Here is an 18,583-nt window from a genome sequence, read left to right as displayed (position 1 = left end):
ATCTCAGGAAACTGGGACTTCGGTTGGTTGTCTTCCTCCCGGCTGGTCACGTGACCCGGGTTCCCCTACTAGTATCTCGTTTTTATTTAGCCTCTCCCCTCTTCCCTGTACAATAGTGCGGGTACAGATATCTATGGTGGCCCTGAAGGGACATCGCGAAAAGACTAAATCGTGAAAAATATGCGATAAAATTCACGATATCGTCAATTTTATCGCATATTTTTCACGAAGAAATTCACGAAATCGTCAATTTCTTCGTGAAAAGTTCACGATAAAGTTCACGATAACACGATATCGTCAATTTCTTCGTGAAAAATATGCGATAAAGTTCACGATAAAATTCACGATTTCGTATATTTTATCGTGAACTTTATCTTAAACTTTTTTCTCCTGGCTTGGGCGCTTCGTAAATAAAACCAGCCCTAGCTTGATTGACATGAATTTGAAGACGATTAAATATTATGACGAGACGTTTTTACGATGATTTCTGTGAAAATGGTAGGTTTAACTTCATATTATGCTCTAGAGTCTATTTGTATTTTATCTTTGACAAGATAGGGATAAAAGTAATTGCACAGCGGAAAAATTACCCGGTATGCAATTGTCTAACGTTAGAGATGCACTGTTTTTAATTCCCATACATTCATTTCCATGTTGTAATATCTAGGCCCTATTGAGTAATGTAATTGATCTAGATCTAGGCCTACTTTTATTAGTAGGCCTACGAACTAGCACACTCAATTTATCAAACTGAGTCAACAAAGACTGATAGAGTCCATTGCAATAGCACACTCGTACTCGTCGACTAGACGCAAACTGAGCTGAGCTGAGCTGAGCTGATTCAATTCAATGAAAAGTTAGATCTAGATCTAGGCAAGCACCAGAGCTCAGCTAGATCTACAAATCATGATCATGATTATAGATAAATCCAAGGGATCGTTTAACAATGTTAATTCTCACTCTGAGATGCAATCATGCATGGCCCTACCCCTAGATCTATGTGTTATTTATAATATTACTATGTCTGTGATACAGTGTAATAAATATCATTATTTTATGACATGATTAGGGGCGCTGGTCAGAGAATGAGGATCGTCTGCATAAACAAGGATATCCTAGAGTCGTAAAAACGGACAAATTGCGTTCGCGAACGTCTTTTTTTCATCGGCACTCTGCGGGTTTCAGGTTCCCAGCGCGGGCATCAGGGCATGCAAAAAAACAGATTCCTTGTAAGAAAATAACCCCAGTCTCCTTGGCGCTTGTTCAGAAACGTATCTAAAATTTGAGCTGTAACTCCGGCGTACTGGTGGGGGGGGGGGGGGGCTTGGGGGGGCGCCAGCCCCCCTCAAATAAAATTGAACCATGACTTATTTTCACAAGTAATGTATAAATGTTCGTGATATCATATGATTTTCAACAAAATGCTATAGTTTCTCCATTATTTCTTGCAAACTGACCCATTCCCAAATAGCCAGGAAGAGCATGTATGTTGTTTATAGTCACTAAGGTCCTGATAGTGGCCACCAACAGTAACACTAATTCCTTTCCAGAAGCTACTGTGCAAAGCACGGTACTGTCGGGAGATAACATGCTACCCACCACTCGGGCTGAGCATGCACAGATTTGCGAACGAGCGTTCAATACTTACACCATGTAACACTGCACATATACCCTTAAGGGGCCCATGCAGTGGGGGGAATTGAATTCAGACAAGATTAAGAGTAGAGAACGGTATAACGAATCGTCTTAATCTTTCTCTAATAATTAATGAAACACAAAAATGATTTCAGACAAGGATTAAGAGTAATAATGTATTAAACGTCTAAGCTTCCGCGCTTAGCACGGGAGGGGGGGGGGGGAACTGAATTCAGACAAGGATTAAGAGTCGGGACCGGTACAATGAATTGTCTTCTTTCTCTAATAATTAAATTTAATGTCATAGCTTCCGCGCTTTGCGCGGGAGGGGTGAAACAAGCTTTAAGAGTTGAGAACAGTACAACGGATCGTCTTCTTTCTCTAATAATTTAATGAAGTGTAAAAGCTTCCGCGCTTCGCGCGGGAGGGGAAAACTGAAAAATAACTTAGTTCCTGGCCCCGGGTTTAAAGGGTAAAATTTGTAGACATTTGGACATTGACATTTTTATATTTGTCGGTAATAATATTGGTGGCTCGTTTTGTCGGTAATCGGCGGCCTCTACACCCTCCCCCCCCCCTCCCCCACTGAAAAAAATCTAGCAACGCCCCTGATAACGACACAGTTTATACACTCGAGATAATTTTTGCAAGTACTACTGGTGAAGTACCGACCACCGTATTTGTGCATTGTGCGGCATCAAAGCATCATTTATACAACTTCTCACGACGTGACAGATCACTTTTCTCTAACTTCTAACTAATCAGAGGGCCTCTTTTTTCTCCATGAAGTGCCGATGGACATTAATGCGCCAAATGTGGTTCTCAAATTGCAAAAGATCCCTACTCTTGGAAGGGGTAGGAGAAAGCAATTTTACGTCATATTACTCCAGGAAGTGCCTGAAAATGCGTCTAATTTGGTTCTAAAATTGCAAATGCTTCTTACTCTGGGAGGAGGCCAGGACCCCCTCCCAGACCCACCCCCTGCTTGGTCGCTCCGCTCCCTCGCCGTTAAAGCCTCGTTCTGTTACTTCATCGTTTTACATATATTTCACCCCATGCCATTTTGTGCCCCCCCTCCCCCCCGGTAAGAAATTCCTGGATCCGCCACTGATGCCCATACCCCATGAGCTTCAGGGGCTTTGCCCCTTGAACCCCACCGGGGCTTTGCCTCTAGACCCCACTTTGAGAAACGTAATTCAGCGGGGCCTGCATGTTAGAGTGGGGTGATTCAGATTTTTTTTTTTGTCAGCCCCCCCAAACGTTTTTGCTCATTACGCCACTGCCTACTATAACATACCGGTACCCAAAATGAGGTAAATATTCATTAAATGTCCAAATAAGATCATGAGTTAAAAGTCATTACCGGTATGTTTATTACCTGTTTCGTGTCAGTTTTTTTGTTATTTTTGGAGTACTTTTCGGAAAAACAATGATATTACTATAAACTTTTTCTCAGGTTTCACGGCAAACCGCTGCACAATACAAGTGCATATCGATGGTGAGTTGCGGGCGGGTGCACGACTGTGTGAAGTTATCTACCGTAATGAGGATCCAAGACATAACTTCACACAGGCGCGCATCCGCCCGCAACCCACCATCGGTTTGCACTTGTATTGTGCAGCGGTTTGCCGTGAAAAAGTGTAGGTATACTGATATCATCGTTTTTCCGAAAAATACTCCAAAAATAACAAGAAAATTGACACGAAACAGGTAATAAACATAACAACTTTTAATTCATGATTTTTATTTGGACATTTAATGAATATTTACTTCATTTTGGGTATGTTTTGCCAGAGTTACGGGTCAAATTTTGGATAGGTTTCTAAACAAGCGCCATCTTCTTTTATGGGTTGTCCGTCTTCTCGAGGATTTATCGCCCCTAATGTGAAAGTCTCTGTACAAACTTAAGTCAATGTAAAATGCATCAATAAAAACATTGCGGAATCCGTTTTTCGCATCACCAACGCGCGGATTGGAAATTGGAAACGTCTGCGAAAATGCAGATGATCCTTATTCTTGTACCAGCTTCCCTACTGAATATTGAAGCCCTAAACAAATTTCGCTTCAAAATGATCATGAAGTGGCTCAAAAAAGTAATAATCTTTGAGTGACCGGTTTTACCATACTTATTTTCCTGAATAGACTAGGCTTAGGCCCTAGTTTATAAAAACCGTTAGAAAAACGCAAAGTTTGATTTCGATTTCCAATCATAAATAACTTGATAATCAGACAGACGATTGGCTTGTAAAAGTCACGGGATTCCTGACTGACCTAACAGAGGCTAAGCTAAAGGTTTAAAATTATGATTGCAGCATGAGCTAAATCCATGATTTTGTTTCAGAATCTGAGGCAATGTTACCGAGTCACTTTAAGTTAGATCTATATTACTATTAGGTATTCACTAGTCTATTTAGCGAATTACGGCTAGCACCCAGGCCAGGGGCCCGTTTCTCGAAACCGTCATAAGTCTAACTTCTTGACCAAATCAGCTTTAGTAAGCTACTTGTCCGCTACATGTTTCAAGAAGACCTCTTTGCCAAGATTAAGGACAACATCCTGACTAAGTACTACCGTATGTATTTATGACGCCTCTGACACGGTTATATCTCTGTCATAAACTTGATAAAAACATAAGACTCATAACTTTTTAGTCGATGGGCAGCGAACTCGTAGAGTCCTACGATGCATGAAGTCTAACCGTAAACGCTAAAGGGTAATCCAATCACAGTGTGATTATCTTACAAAAATTCATCTCTTGTAGTAAAAAAAAAGTGTTATGATGTTTTTCTTTTTCTTTTATAATGTGCAAAGTTTATCACTAGATTTTGTTTGCATATGTTTCTTTTATTATTCATTCAACAGATTACCTGGTTGGCATTCATGCAAGCAAGCCCTACAACTTGTAGTACAACTGCCATGTATCAACACTCCATACAAACCAGCTCAGGATGATGGGAACTAAGCTGAATGTATCCTTATTAAGTGTATGCGTTGAAATGATAACAAAATAAAAATTATCTTAGATAATGACGGGTTATAGATTGCTAAGCTGCTGTTACAGACACTGATGTTGTTTCCCTTCATATCCCTCGCATTCCCTTCTCTTTAACAACCCCTGGGGGCTGGCCTAAGATGTTGTTTTCTTTATGAAGGAGTGTTACTACAGTCGAACGACTGGTAATACTTTTTTTTAAATTGTCCTTGCTAAAAACCTAGTTGATACATATGATAATATAGTTGGGAGAATTCCGGAATTAAGCAGATCATTTTTTCAAATTTTGATCATTAATGATAGCCTGTTTTCACTCAAACTTTCAGATTATCTTTAAATGTATATCAAGCATTGAAGTCACTACCTTATCACCATTTTCTATCATCTGAACAATGTTAACAAGAACCTTAAATGAAGCTTGCACAAGAAATACTTTTATTTGTAAAGGTATGAACTAGAAATGTCCAATAGACACCAGTTTAAATATAAAAAGGACTACTTTATTTTTAAGACCTGTTAGAATTGTCAATGGAGAATTGGGCAGTTACCCTTTTTGTTTAAAAGTTGAAATGCAGTGTACATACCACATGTATGCTCATCTAAAGGTCTGTTAAAATGAGATCTGCTTACTATTCATAAGGACCGCTATTCATTAGGACCTCTTTCATAAGGCCCGCTATTCATAAGGACCACTATTCATAATTTGAGAAAAGGGTCATTATTCATTAGGGTCATTATTCATACATGTAAGAACCGCTATTCATAATCGAATAGGAGGGTTGCTTTTCATAATGTGAGAAGAGGGTGGCTATTCATGATGCGGAATGAGGGTCGCTATTCAAAATACTAGAAGAGGGTCATTATTCATAAGGACCGCTATTCATAAGGACCGCTTTCGTAAGGACCACTATTCATAATTTGAGAAAAGGGTCTTTATTCATTAGGGTCATTATTCATACATGTAAGAACCGCTATTCATAATCGAAGAAGGGGGTCGCTATAATACGAGAAGAGGGTGGCTATTCATAATACGAGAAGGGGGTCGCTATTCATAATACGAGAAGAGGGTGGCTATTCATAATACAATAAGAGGGTCGCTATTCATTTTAATTAATATAACCAGGCGCTGATCCAGGGGGGGCCAGCGGGCCTTGCCCCCCCCCCCCCAAAAAAAAAGAAAGAAAGAGAGAGAAGGAAAAGAAGGGAAAGAGGGGAGAAAGAGAAAGAAAGAAGAGTTGCAAAAAGCCCTTGCCTCCACCCCTTCCCCCACCCCCAAAACGGGGGGAAGGAAGGGAAAGGGAAATAGGAGAGCTAAAAGGGAACAAAAAAGAGGAAGAAAAAAAGAAGGGGAGAACAGTTACAATTTTTCCCGCCAATAAGGTGTAGATCGGGGGGGGGGGGGGGGGGGCTCGGTTTATTTCTAATTCGATACCGGTGATTTACAAATGCTGCTGAAATGACATAATTATCAGAGATTTTTCCCTCAATGTTTAGTAAATTATACTTTTTTATGCGTTTGTTGGAAAATGGCAAATTCATGAAGAAAGAAAGAAAGAATAGTGACCTGCCTTTGTCACAAAATAATAAGGTATACAAATATGCTCATCTGACTGTAATTATTGCCCAAAGCCCCTGAGCTTCAGGGGCTCTGCCCCCTGGAGCTAACCTAATTTGTGTCCTGTCAATGTCACAAATAAGGTATCAAAAGATGCTAATCTGACCGTAATTTATTGCCCAAAACCCCTGAGCTTCTGGGGGCTCCGCCCCTGGACCCCACGCCAATTCGTGACCCGTCAGTGTCACAAATAGGGTATAAAAATATGCTCATCGATGGTAATTTAATGTATAAAACTCCTGAGCTTCTAGGGGCTCCACCCCTTGACCCCCGCAGGGGCTTCCCCCAAGACCCCACGCTAATTTATGCAATGCTCTACCTAATTTGTACCTACCCCCCCCCCCTCACCTACTTTAGAAACGTTCAGCGGGGCCTGCATGTAAGAGTGGGGTGGTGCGGATATTTTTTGTCTATCCCCTTGACGAAAATTGTTGGTAATATGTACTTGTCCTAAGGGAATGCTGCAGGGAGGGTGGGCCGAATGGCGCAGCGTGGTCGGACTGATTGGGGGTAGGGGTGATGTACATTATTGTAGCACGCCTTTTTTCTTTATTTCTTCAAAAATGTTTGTTTTCAATAAATGTTTTCGACAAATATTCAAGGCCATGTATCATTCCCCCCCCCCCATCGCTATGCCACAGCCATGGGAGTGGGGGTGTCCCCTTTTCAAAATTCCCCTTGTTATTATTTTGTTTGCTTATTTAATTTTTATGAATAACGACCCTCATTCCGTATTATGAATAGCGACCCTCTTCCCGTATTATGAATAGCAACCTTCTTCCCGTATTATGAATAGCGATCCTCATTCCGCATTATGAATCAAGCAAGGTTACCACTTCTATAATATTGGCATCAAGAGAACTGTACTGGTATATTGGTATGCTTACGAGTCTTAATGTTCTTTTAATCAGGAACAATGTCACAGACCTAAATGTATGACCTTTGAAAAATTTTAAGTCATACATATTTTCAAGTCATTGTAAATGTGCAATTCATTTGATTTCAACCCCAAAAGTGTTCTGCAATACTTCACTTTATGTGTAAACCATTGGTAGGATCTTAACACATGAGTAACTAGTATTCCAAAGCTAACCTCTTGATATAATAGATGTGAAAACAGTTATTTAGTGTATATGTGGATGCTTTTCTAAGTTTAAAAAAAATAGTTTTGCTCCTTGATTTCACAAATTCTATAATGCACAGTACTTTACCAGATTGCCTCTTACGGTAGCAGGGTATTCATGGAGCATTATCGAGATGGCATCAGGAAGAGAGGTATGAACTATGAAACAATTTTTGTATACGTGATGTTTTTGTATTTGTTATAATTTTATTCATGGATGTACCTAACCCGAAATATAAATCTTTCAAAAACCTGGAACATTTCTTAATAACATAAAACCCACCTTCATGTATCATTGCTTTGAATGGCATGCTCATAAAATATCTGATAATGCTATTGCATAATTTTAAATCAACTGTTGGGGCCTCCTAATATTATTATAGTATATATTTAATTGTATTTAGGGTTTAAACTGTGATATATTTATCTTTCCCTTTATAGTGTTCGGCAGGTGAAGCGCATTTGTAGAATCCTCAGACTTCGACGCCACTGCCCAGAATCATCTGAGCATGACATTGCCCGAGCTATTTGTCCGATGCCCTCTCGCCTTATCCTTGCTGATCACACTGTCCAACACTGCAATGTCATCAAGCTGCTCGGAGTGTTTATGCAGTCCAATATCAAATGGGACACTCATGATTGATGTCCCATTTGCAGGCCAAAACAAATGAAAAGGTTAAATTCCATGACATTTGAAAGATAATAATAATTTAGAATTGCCCTAAAGAAAGTTGGGCTTGAAAAAGTCTTCAAATGGGCCAATAAGTAACAGTCTTGATGTTCAGACCATTGTACCGAATGGTCATCTGTTTTATGCTGCGCAAAGATTCAATCAGTTTAATTTTGGCCGTCACAAGAAGTGGGTTATTGATGTAGACAAATGTTAATGTACCCTTTACAGCTCATTTCATGTATGTTATTACCAGAGAAGAAAAAAAAGCCAGTCAGACACTCAATAGTGTCTGACAGTGAAGTCTAGCAAGTAAACGGGTTTCCTTGCATAATTTGAATATTAGGACACTGCTAACGTTTACATTTTACAGATAGGACATACATGACATATTCATAATTCCTGCAAAGTTCTACAGAATTTGAGGTTGGCTGCAAAAGGGACATAGTACCTTTAATATGAGGATTTTTTTTTATTTTTTAATTTTGTATATATATATATTTTTTTTTTTTGGGGGGGGGTCTTTAGTAAAGATTAACTTTACTTTTATACCTCCGGCACATATTACAGCAGGAAGCATTAAGGTTAATTGTTCAATTTTTCTTTGAAAAAATACATCAGTACAACAAAATTTAATCAAATTTGGCAGGGATTATTCATGAGAAATGATAGGTTGTTGAGGTACCTTGCCCCTCAACGGAACCCCCGAAAATGTCCATACATGTATATAGCAATTTCTTTACTTTGACTCTAAAACTTAATGCTGGCACTCAATAAAATTTGACATTTTGAGAGGGGATCTGAATTTGTATTGATTACCTTGCCCCTCATGAGGACTCGGGGGCAGTGCTCCCCTAAGGGTCTCAATTGTGGAAAATTATTACTTTTAGGTCTCTTGTACGTAGTGTTGCCAGATGTTTATGCATGGGGGGGGGGGTATATTAAAGAAATAATCATCTGTGGTACATTTTCGATGTAGGTACCCAAGGGCACAAGTGATAATATAGTAATATAGTATAGTAATAATTGATGTGGCCACTAATTTTACAGGCTCTGTTAAACACAAGGTCCATTGATCTCTTGTTATACATGTGTATGTTGTAATAAAGGTATTGAAATGATATTGATACGCAATTATGGTTCAAGGGGAAAAAATACTTGCGTTCATTCCAAAGTTTTCTCTCCACTATTTATACATGTAAATTGTTTAGCAATTGTTCGGCTCTCACATTGCTGAAGCAAATGGTCATTTGATGCCATATAAGATACTCATATGTTTGCAATTTTCCATTCTCAAATAAGCAGGGGCGGCGATCCCGTCCCCCCCTCAATTTTTTTTAGGGGGGGGGGATCATCCCCCCCTGAAAAATTGAAAAAGTGAGAAAAAAAGGCAAATACTGACTAAAGACTGTAACAAACTTTTAGGCTCTGGAGGGCCCTAGAGTGCAGCGTTTAGACAAATAAAAATGCAAAAATCTTCTCGCTCTGGAGCTACGCTCCCCCGCATAATATTCTTCGAAGTGTACAGTAAATATTCTCGAAAAGTGAAGTGTGAAACAGGTATATTGCTTGTTTTTATACTATTCTTTTGCTAATTAAAGTATGTAATTTGTTAATACAACAAAACTTCAAAAACCTGTGAGGTGATAGTCACTTCCGTAACCTCTACCCCTCTCGTTCTCTTTGCTCCCTCGCCTTGGCGTAATGATGAGGGGGGGGGGGCTTGGGGGCAATTGCCCCCGTGATAAAATTCAAACTTGATTTATTTCTAACTCGATACCAGTGATTTACAAATGTTGCTGAAATGGCATGGCTCTGCCCCCTGGACCCCACCAGGGGCTCTACGACGAGCCCCTGGATGCTCATCTGACCGTTATTAAATGCCTAAAACCCATGAGCTTCACGGGCCTACGCCCCTGGACCACATGCCAATTTACGCTCCACTTGCTATGCTCGCTTTGCTCTACCTAATAAAATACTTTAGCCTCCCCCTCTATGAAAAACGTTCCGCGAGGCCTGCATGTACAATGTTAGAGTGGGGATGCAGATTTGTTTTCTCCCCCCCCCAACGTTTTTGTTCAATATACGCCACTGCTCCCCCGTCCTTCGCATTTCGTCCCCCCCGGTCATGAAAAGAAATCGCCACCCCTGCAAATAAGCATTACCGCCAATTATGTTATTAAATGTACTTCTGTTTTGTCTTCCACACTAAAAAGATGGGCATTTTTAAGCACATTTTTAAATGTTCTTGAAAATCTATTACAAAAGCTGTGTGTATCAACTACAGATCTATTTTCCTATGTTCATACTTGTTTATACAGTTTATATTAAAATAACCTAACAAATGTTACCATAATCATGTTTGGTGTTGGTTATTACTTCATGTGTCAACAAACACTACATGTTTCAAGTGTAATCAGTTTTTGAGAGGTTTCAAGAAATGTAAAGTGTTAGCAGCCCAAGTTTTGTGGCAAAAATTAACACACACTTCTGCAAATATTTTTTAAAACAAATATGTTTGAAGATGAATATTGATGACAGAATGCCCTATTTGAGTTTATTGTTGTAGGCAGAAAACCCCAATTTCAGTTTCTTAAATTTTGCAGCAGTTTTTGTTTCAATATCACTTTATTAACAAACATGATTATAGTACATACACTTGTATAGATACTACAAGTAGAAAAGAGAAGAAGCCCAGGTCATGTTTTATTATTAACAATGCAGGGCTAATACTTCATATTATTCCTAATGGAATTTGTGATGCATAATGTAGACAAATATTAACGGACACGTTTAACATATCGTCTGTTTGGGGTCACAAGGGCCCTGACTCCATGTCAAAGTAATACAGATCAATGCCACTGTGGCTCCAAACAGACAATGCATTCAAAATTAATAAATAGAATTTAGAAACAAATATATGTGACTGATATGTGTAAATTACATTATAGAGAGAGAAAACAAATTGATTTTATCTGAACTCTACATTCATACAAAAGCTGTAGAACAAGTATGAATGATGAATTAAGCATAACAAGAAACATGACCAAGAGGAATGATAGGAAGCAGAAGGAGAAGAAGAAATAAGAATGAGAGAGGAAAAGGGGGCAGAAGAAGAAAGAGAAGAAGAAAAATAGACAGAAAGAGAATAAAAAGGGAGAAAAGAGAAGAAAGAAAGAAAAGGAGGGGATCAAGAAACAGGAAGAAAAAGAGTAAGAATGTGGAATATGCATTTATTAAGACTTCAGAAGGCTGTGGCCCTCCCAACATGGCTTATCCTTAGAGCAGTATATTGTAAAGGAAGAAGTTACTGCAATCTTTGATACGGTGTAAAATACGTTCAGAAATTATACAGACGTGTCCTTGTAACAAACACAATCAAATAATTGGATCAAATTACCATAAAAAATGAGTGCTTCAGAGCATGTTTGTGGCTTTTTGAAAAGATGTTGCTGCATATAGAGTTTTGGCAAGAACTGGATTAGGAGTTGAATGATCATGATCGATGATCGTAACTTGGTCAACATCCCAATTAATTCCTAATTTAATTCTTCCTTTTCTCTCTACTGTGATTCACGAGAGACCAGACAGCTATAATACAAAATAGTGGACACAAGATATATCATTTAAACCATGAGCGTTTATTCAAATCCGTGCTAAAATCTAGCCAGGAAATATTCCAATAACAGTCACATGTTAACAATTAAGGTAGTCTATTTATAAAGCGAAAGACTGCCGCTTTTCAAATTACACTACATTATCATCAAACTTGTCGAATGCGTTGATGTTATTGTCAATGATGATGAACCGACGATGTCAAAGAAACAATTAGGGTCTATTCTGTTGATGACGACAAAGGTAGAGTTTTTGATGATCTCGAAGAAACAAGATTTGACGATGTGGAAAAGAAGACCGAAGTTTCTGACGATGTCGAAGAAACAAGAAGAGACGATGTGGAAAAGAATAGCAAAGTTTCTGACGATGTGGAAGGTAAGCGTAAATCCTGATCTTCAAACAAAGAACGGAAATCGACGGTGTAAATATACAAACTGGGGTTTGTATACTGTTAAACAGAAAGATGGCGTGGTCTTCATACAAAGAAACGATGTCGATGATGGCGAAAGTAAAGTTATCATGATGATTATGAACAAAGAAACGAATGGTCGATGTCAAAGGTAGAGTTCTGATGATGAATGAAGACACGGAAGGTCAATGTTGAGGATAAAAAAGGAAAATGGCGACTTTCAAACAACCAAAATAAGGTTTTCAGCACAAAAGTGATGATGCAGGCAAGTCAGTCAAACTGTTGCTTTATTGATATATTGCCGAAACAACACAATACAAAAGAAATATCACTGGATACTGAATGGTGCCAAATCGAGGAGGAACAAATAAGCAAAGGTCCTCCCGTTACCACTTTCTCCCATTGCCAAACAGTACTGTTGATCAATTAAATCCAATTGCGTCACATCTATTTCATGCTTGTAGTCAGTAGTTCCTGCAATAATAACATAAAGAATACATTTTTGATTACACAGAGAAACAGAATTTAGACAATTATTTGGCAGAGAGATTTTCAGGATTGAAGACAAGTTTGATTTTGCTCCAGAAGTTTGGATCTATCACTGCATCAGTGTCATAAATTATCAATTATCTCCAAGCTCCGATACAGTTTTACATATTGTTAGTGTTACCACGGTTAACAGTCCGTGTCTGCATGCATGGGCCTGGCCATGTACAATTTTTGGTTTATTTTTAAATAAATATCTTTCAAACCCTGCTCTGCAGTTGCAGTACCATCACTCTGGAAACAATATCCGACCTAGGCCACACATAGCAGCATTAGTGTACTTTTTTGTATTACCTCTATTGATTCTCAACATTTTAAACAACACTGTACAAAACTCAACTGAGATCACTCAAAATAAATTGGTACTTTAGTGACAATTGATGACACCTATATAGCAGTAAAATAGTCTTTTCAACTAACCGATGTTAGAAAAAATTCTTTGAAAATTAAAATCGCGAGTCTACTGTCAAACTTGCCGATCATATCAGCCACTTCGTACTCATTGTGTCCACGAGTGTGTAATTGTGTGCAATCGATTGCCCTCTCAGCACGTATGCAGCGCTATAGAGGTCTACTAGTGCTACTATGCTTGGGGTCCAGACAACTCGCCACAAAGACAACCCGCCCCAAGACAACCCGCCACAATACCCTGGACATCTCGCCACAATACCCTGGATAACTCGCCACAGGCGAGTTGTCCATGGTGGGGTGCCTTTTCGGACAACTCGCCAGACTTTTTTCCCCTCATGATTTCTAGATCTAAAATCCCTCATCTTCATGATCTTAGATGAAATTGTCATTTTATTTGTTCATTATTCTTTTATAAACACTGTCATGACAGGAAACATGGAAATTGTGAGTATTTTGAGAGCTGTTCTAAAGAATAAAGATGATTTTCCTTGCGCTTGCAACAAGACCCGCAACAAGAATCTATTTTGGACTGTGCGAAACTAACCTAGAAAATCTAGAAATAAACCATATTTCAATTTTATTTCGCGGGTCAACTGCCCCCTCCCCCATCAGGACGCCAGTGCTTCCAGTACCCTTTCATGAATTCCTACCATTAAAAATTATCAGAAGAGAAAAAGGACATGTACAAAGGATAAAGGGGCCCTTTAGGGGAACCTGAAAAAGTGAGGGCACAGTGTCCCCCCCGCCCCCCCCCCCATGAAGAATGCCGCCTCTGACGAAACTAACCCAGAAAATCTAGAAATAGATCACATTTCAATTTTATTTCGCAGGTCAAATAACCTCCCCCCCCCCCCCCCCCCCCCCCCCCTCATCAGTACACCAGTGCTTCCAGTATCCTACCATTAAACAATTTCTGAGACAGAAAGATGCAGCTGCTATAGACCTCGAGATCTAAATACCAAGTTATCCCAATGATATGGCGATCGTACGCCTTCGGTTTGTCAAAAATATATTATTGTTGCAAGGGAAATCAGCTTTATTCTTTATTCTTTGTAATGACTGTGTTTATAAAAGCACGAAAATCATGAAAAATGACAATTTCATCTAAGATGAGGGATTTTAAATCTAGAAATCATGAGGGGAAAAAAGTGTGGCGAGTTGTCCGAAAAGGCACCCCACCCTGGACAACTCGCCTGTGGCGAGTTGTCCATTGTGGCGAGATGTCCAGGGTATTGTGGCGGGTTGTCTTGGGGCGGGTTGTCTTTGTGGCGAGTTGTCTGGAATTCCTATGCTTTACTGGAATGACCTAGGCTAGGCCCTAGCTTAATTAATAATTCATGTTGTTGCAAGCATTGAAAAAAATATTAAAAATAAAATGTCTGCCAATGCAATAATCACTGGAGCCTATATAGTCTACATGTACATGTAGGTCTGCATCTGCATCAGCTGCATGCAGCTAGCTAGTGCACTAGACCGAATTTTCTGTCTCTCTCGTTCGTTAGCCTCTTATTGGGGTAGGGTCGGCTCTCTCTAAAGTGAGAGCCGACCCGAGAGCCGACCCTACCCCAATATGAGAGGGAGCCGACCCTACCCTAATAAGACTTAAGACTAGAGGCTAACGAACGAAAGAGACAGAAAATTCGGTCTACTAGTGCACTAGAATGCTACTATTATATTCTGCTAGCCGCTGCTACCTATTACTTATTAGTATTAGTTCTACATCGACTCTGTCAGTCTTTGTTGACTCAGTTTGAGAAATTGAGTGTGCTAGTACGTAGGCCTACTAATAAAAGTAGGCCTAGATCTAGATCAATTACATTACTCAATAGTCTATTACAACATGGAAATGAATGTAGGCCTATGGGAAAAAACAGTGCATCTCTAACTGTTAGACCATTAATTAATTGCATACCGGGTAATTTTTCCGCTGTGCAATTACTTTCATCCCTATCTTGTCAAAGATAAAATACAAATAGAGCATAATGAAGTTAAACCTACCATTTTCACAGAAATCATCGTAAAAACGTCTCGTCATAATATTTAATCGTCTTCATTCAATCAAGCTAGGGCTGGTTTTGTTTACGAAGCGCCCAAGCCAGGAGAAAAAAGTTTAGGATAAAGTTCACGATAAAATATACGAAATCGTGAATTTTATCGTGAACTTTATCGTGAACTTTTCACGATAAAGTTCACGATATCGTGAATTTTATCGCCAATTTTTCACGACGAAATTGACGATATCGTGAATTTCGTGAATTTCGTCGTGAAAAATTGGCGATAAAATTCACGATATCGTGAACTTTATCGTGAAAAGTTCACGATTTAGTCGATTCGCGATGTCCCTTCAGAGCCACCATAGATATCGCCCCTTTTTAATTTCATTGCATTTCTGTTATTTGATTGTGACATTAATTGTTGGACGGTTTGAAAGGGGGAAATTCTATCCCCAGTGGAATAAATGTTGAGAAAATGGCAAACAATGTATCCATGTTGTATTTCTTCTCACAATAAAAGCAATCAAACAAAGAAACAAGCCAGCATTTTTATATTTGTATATCTTTACAAAACAGTTGCTCGGTAATTTTAGCATTTTGTATGAATTTTCGAACAAGGTTCCCTGTTCCTGCTTTCAGTACCTATATAACAAAACCTCAATCTTCAGACTGGGATAGAAAAGAGGCAGTCAGGTATGGCTTCAGACAGCTAATGTTTGAATGGACGTACTTTGGTCCCATTCCATTAAAATACGCTCAGAAAAGTTATGCTTAGTTTATGATCAACATTCACATGGCTTTATGAATACCCGAACTTTTGGCCTCTTTTTTAGAATTTATGCAATACACAATTTCGGTTGCGCAGACAATTTTTTGTTTTGTTAGCATTTTGTATGAATTTTCCAACAAGGTTCCCTGTTCCTGCTCTGATTGTGGTTTTCAGTACCTATAACAAAACCTCAATCTTCAGACTGGGATACAAAAGAAGCAGTCAGATATGGCTTCAGACAGCTATTAGGGACTTTTAGATTCTGCACGACGAGAATGTGGACTGCCCTTTTAAGGCAATGTGACGTCCTTTTAAGGCACTGGCAGTGACGTCACTTTGCCTTAAAAGGGCAGTCCACGTTCTCGTCGTGCATAATCTAAAAGTCCCCAATGTTTGAATGGACGTACTTTGGTCCCATTCCATTCAAATACGCTTAGAAAAGTAATGCTTAGTTTATGATCAACATACACATGGCTTTATGAATACCCGAACTTTTGGCCTCTTCTTTAGAATTTAGCGTTGTATCGACTTGTGTTAGAGAGGGGTTTCGATTGGATATCACCATCTTGCTAAATGTATCATCTGCCTGTGTGCAACAATGTCATGCTGGAAAAATGGTTGTTACCCGTCAAAATATATTAGATTTGACATGTATCGTCACCGGAGAGAATGTTCATGGCACATGATTATCGTCAATAATTATTGCACGAGCAGAAAATATGGGGTGTTCGGTTAGGGTTAAGTGTTAATATTAGGGTTTGATTAAAGGCAAGGAAATAGGTTATTGATTAATCTTTCAATAAGGTTTATTTAAGGTTTAGGATGGACTTTTATTCAATGGCTGGTCCAGTTTTTGACAAAATTGCCTCAAATCTAATATTACGTAACATTAACATCAATCAACATCGAAATCTGTACAAACCAGTTATCAATATGTATTACAAAATAAATAAAACAGTTCTCAAAACATTTGCTTGGGGAACACAACAGTAAACGGTTGTACTTTATTTCAGTAGTGTTTGAAAGATATATTATTAGGTTTGCTCCCCCCACCCCATCCACCACTGATAAGGTCGAGATTAGGGTTAAAATTAGGTAGACATTTAAAGAACGGGTATATAGAAAACTTCCCCATGCACTCACACTCCTTGGATGGCAATATCTATATCTCACTGTTTTGCGTATATAAGAACCTCATGATCAAATATACGATGGCACATTATCAACAACAGGCGGTAGGTTTACTGTAACAAATCATCGGTGTTTAAAAAAACAAGAAAACAATGTATTTGTAGTAGGATATATACTACAAACATAAATCTTTGTGTATTAATTCATTCTTTACTGGTATTTGACTTCGAACGTAAATCCCAGCACCATACGTATTGTAACCCATTTTAGTTAAATAAAATTCTGGCGCGTTGTTATGATGAGAACAAAATACTTTTCGTGTACTTGATCGATTCCAAAAGGGTTCTTTCCCGTCCTGCATGGTTAGTGTTCCTTGCCCATCGAACATCGCGCCTTATTCACGAGACATTTTCATCAAATACCAACAGACATGTATAGACTATCCTCCTTAAATAAAATGTAATCATATTATGTAATCAGAGATATAGATACATGGTTTATGTAGAATCGGATTAAAATCTAGTGGGAGAAGGAGAGAGAAGTTTCTAAGTTTTCAAAAAAAGTAAATTGATGTGCTCTATACCAAATATAGAGATAATATCGCGAGTTGTATTGTGTGAATGCAGGGAGGTGAGGCCTCATTGCATGTGAGGTGTCGTGTACGTAGGTACATGTTCCCTGGTGGATGTCATGTATGTAGGTACATGTTCCCTGGTGAATGTCATGTATGTAGGTACATGTTCCCTGGTGGATGTCGTGTTTGTAGGTGCATGTTCCCTGGTGGATGTCATGTATGTAGGTACATGTTCCCTGGCAGTGGCGTAACGAGCAAAAACGGGCTTTTTTTTTTTTTTTTTTTTTTTTTTTTTTTTTGGGGGGGGGGGGGGGCTGACAAAGCTGGCAAAGCACCGGCGGGGTCAAGGGACAGAGCCCCCGAAGCTCAAGGGGTATGGGCATCAGTGGCGGATCCCGGAAATTCTTACCGGGGGGGGGGGAGGGGCACGAAATGGCATGGGGTTAAATATATGTAAAACGATGAAACGAGGCTTTAGCGGCGAGGGAGTGGAGCGACCAAGCGGGGGTGGGTCTGGGGTTCTGGCCCCCTCCCAGAGTAAGAAGCATTTGCAATTTTAGAACCAAATTAGAAGCATTTTCAGGCACTTCCTGGAGTAATGACGTAAAATTGTTCTCGAGTGTATAAACTGTGTCGTTACCAGGGGCATCGCTAGATCTTTGTCAGTGGGGGAGTGGGGAGGGTGTAGAGGCCACCGATTACCGACAAAACGAGCAACCAATTACCGACAAATATATTAATGCCCATGTCCAAATGTCTACAAATTTAACCCTATAAACCCGGGGCCAGGAACTAAGTTATTTTTCAGTCCCCCCCCCCTCCCGCGCAAAGCGCGGAAACTTTGACACTTCATTAAAATATTAGAGAAAGAAGACGATCCGTTTTACCGTTCTCGACTCTTAATTCTCGTTTAGATCCAGTTCTCCCCCCCCCCCTCTCCCGCGCGAAGCGTGGCAGTTTTGACGTTTTAATAAATTACTACTGTAATTCCTTGTCTGAATTCATTTTCGCCCATCCCACGCGAAGCGCGGAAGCTTTGATACTTCATTAAATTATTAGAGAAGGAAGACGATTCATTTTACCGGTTCCGACTATTAAT

The 18,583-nt window shown here is 39.3% G+C and overlaps 2 long non-coding RNA genes across 2 annotated transcripts; one reads left to right on the top strand and one right to left on the bottom strand.

The window, feature by feature from the left end:
- The first annotated feature begins 390 nt into the window (after positions 1-390).
- Positions 391-8,153, top strand: LOC115920603. Its single transcript, XR_004062422.1, has 4 exons — positions 391-498; positions 4,498-4,604; positions 7,446-7,517; positions 7,807-8,153. It is a non-coding gene; the product is annotated as an uncharacterized LOC115920603 (long non-coding RNA).
- A 3,502-nt stretch (positions 8,154-11,655) lies between these two features.
- Positions 11,656-15,119, bottom strand: LOC115920604. The gene is made up of 2 exons (XR_004062423.1): positions 15,015-15,119; positions 11,656-12,533 (listed from the first exon to the last, which is right to left on the bottom strand). It is a non-coding gene; the product is annotated as an uncharacterized LOC115920604 (long non-coding RNA).
- Between the last annotated feature and the right edge of the window lie 3,464 nt (positions 15,120-18,583).

This window comes from Strongylocentrotus purpuratus, unplaced genomic scaffold, assembly GCF_000002235.5.
Source record: "Strongylocentrotus purpuratus isolate Spur 01 unplaced genomic scaffold, Spur_5.0 spur5_scaffold_9, whole genome shotgun sequence".
Lineage (NCBI taxonomy): Eukaryota > Metazoa > Echinodermata > Echinoidea > Camarodonta > Strongylocentrotidae > Strongylocentrotus > Strongylocentrotus purpuratus.
Note: the sequence above shows the minus strand (reverse complement) of the source record. Positions and strands in the feature narration are given on the sequence as shown.